Genomic DNA, 2,854 nt, shown 5'->3' on the forward strand with positions numbered 1-2,854 from the left:
CCCTGGCTGTCCTGGAACTCACTCTGTAGACCAGGTTGGCCTGAAACTCAGAAATCTGCCTGCCTTTGCCTCCCAAGTGCTGGGATTAAAGGCGTGCGCACATGCAGTTTTTTTTTTATTTTTATTTTTTTATTTTCCTAATAAACCATCTGCATCTGTATCATTAAAAAGGATAGCTGGGGTTTAGGGGGAGATAGTAGCAGAGTAAAAGAGTGATTCTCTCTCTCTCTCTCATTTTTATTTTTATTTACTCTCTCTCTCTCTCTCTCTCTCATTTTTATTTTTATTTATATGAGTACACTGTAGCTGTCTTCAGACATACCAGAAGGCAGCATCGGATCCCATTACAGATGGTTGTGAGCCACCATGTAGTTGCTGGGACCTGAATTCAGGACCTCTGGAAGAGCAGTCAGTGCTCTTAACCACCGAGCCATCTCTCGAGTCCTGATTGTCTCTTTTATTTTGTATAATATTTTATAGCTTTTGTTGCTTTAAGCTGAGAAAAACAGAAAAGAAAAAAAGAAAGGAAGGAAGAAAAAAGAAGAAAAACCTTAGTCTTTGGACAGGCCTCATAACAGCATCTGTAGTTCCAGCGCTAAGGAGACAGAAGCAGGTAAGAGAATGCCAGTGAGTTCAAGGTCAGCCTGCTCTGTAGAGTGAATTTCAGGCTAACCAGGGCTGCATGGTGAGACCCTGCCTCAAAAACAACATCAAAACCCAAGACTGACCCACAAGATGTCTCAGTGGGTAGAAGGGCTTGCCACAAGCCTAGCTTGTTGACTTGCGTCCAGTCTCTTGGGTCCACAAGATGCTTTGAAAGAGAGGAAACGCGCCACAGACCTGCCCTCTGACCTCTGCATGTAGGCAGTAGCATACACCTCTCCCTGACTTCTCAAAGTAAATAAATGTAATCATGGGCTGGAGAGATGGCTCAGCAGATAAGAGCACTGGCTGCTCTTCTGAAGGTCCTGAGTTCAAATCCCAGCAACCACATGGTGGCTCACAACCATCTGTAATGGGATCTGATGACCTCTTCTGGGGTGTCTGAAGACAGTTACAGTGGACTTACATATAATAAATAAATAAATCTTTAAAAATTAAATGTAATCATTATAACAGTAACTCCTCAAATACAGCAACCATCATTAATCAATGTCCTGCGTAGCTACCTGGATTTCCTCTTTTCTCCTTGTTATTTTCGTTTTTTTTGTCTCTCCTGGACCTCATTGTGTAGACCAGGCTAGCCTCGAACTCACAGAGCTATGCCAGCCTCTGCCTCTCTAGTGCTGGGATTAAAGGCCTGTGCCAAGGCTTCTAAATCAACCATGTGTCTGCTAAATCAGCCATGGATAGAGTAAGAGAAGTATGATTGATTCTAAGTTTTAGTTTTTCTTTTTTCTTTTAGGATTTGCCTAAATAAATTAATTTAGTTAAAGCAAACACTCTGGGAGTGGGGGAGGGGGAGCAAAAAAAAACTGGATGAGCTTAGGCTGGGCCTGGGTGCATGCACATTTTCTTTTCTTTCCTTCTTTCTTTCTTTCTTTTTTTTTGGGGGGGGGTCTGGTGCATATTTTCATGGGAACGAAATAATAGATGATTAAATTCTTGGACTTTAGCTGGACATGGTGAAACATGCCTTTAATCCCAGCAACTGGGAGGCAGAGGCAGGCGGATTTCTGAGTTCGAGGCCAGCCTGGTCTACAAAGTGAGTTCCAGGACAGCCAGGGTTACACAGAGAAACCCTGTCTTGAAAACCAAACCAAACCAAATCAAACCAACCAACCAAATTTTTATTTCTGGGCATGTGGTAACACATACCCAGCACTTATAGGAACCCGAGGAGAAGAATCTCTAAGTTTCAGGCCATCCAAGCCTCCATAGTGAGATCTTGTCTTAAAACAAAACAAACAGCAAAATAGTATCATTAAATGGCGATGTACATCAAAGCGAAAAGTTATGGGGTCTCATTATATTGCCTTGGTTGGTTCTTTATGTCTGAGCTCAAGGGAGCCTCCAGGCTCAGTCTTTCCAGTACAGACTACAGGTGTTAGCCACAGTCCTTGGCTTCCATGAACAGTTTCAAAGGTGAAATTAGCTTAAGTTCCTATTGCACAACTGGGTCTAGAACCTAGGGCCCCACATATCCTCTCTTGCCCCTGAAACTATACCTCCAATCCTGAAATCTGGGTCCTGAACCAGACTAGACTGTCTGGCCTTGGGCAGAGCCACAGAAAGAATCTTAACCTTATCAGAGGACAGCAGCGCCCCCTCCTGGTCCCCCGTGCCACTGGGCTCACCAGTCTCTAAATTGTCTCCCAGTTGGAACTTCATGGCTGATAAGAGGAGGAGAGATATCCACAAATTCCTCAACTACATGTGGTTTCAGGTGGCAATCAGTGATAAGGGTGGGTTAGAAAGACATACTTGGTGAACTAAAGGGTCTTCTCAAGACTCAGATAGAGTTCAAAAGGGAGAAAGGCATGAAAAGCTTAACAGAAAAAGAATCAGTCCTTAAATAAAAAAATCATTTTTATTTTCTGTGTATGAGCATTTTGCCTGCATGCCAGCATGTATGTATGTATGTATGTATGTATGTATGTATGTATATGTATGCATGTATGTATGTGTATGTATACATATATGCACATGTGTAAAATACAGATATTATATATGTATGTATGTCTACTATGTGCATATACATACACACACACACATGCACACATATATGATACATAAAATACTGGTCCTGTAACCTATAAGGCCATTTGGGAGATAGAAAAGTCAAAGGTTCAAAGGTACTCTTTGCTGCATATCTTATTTGAGGCCAACTTGTGATACATACACACACACACAC

The sequence above is a fragment of the Mus pahari genome, chromosome 2 (genome assembly GCF_900095145.1).
Source record: "Mus pahari chromosome 2, PAHARI_EIJ_v1.1, whole genome shotgun sequence".
Taxonomy (NCBI): Eukaryota; Metazoa; Chordata; class Mammalia; order Rodentia; family Muridae; genus Mus; species Mus pahari.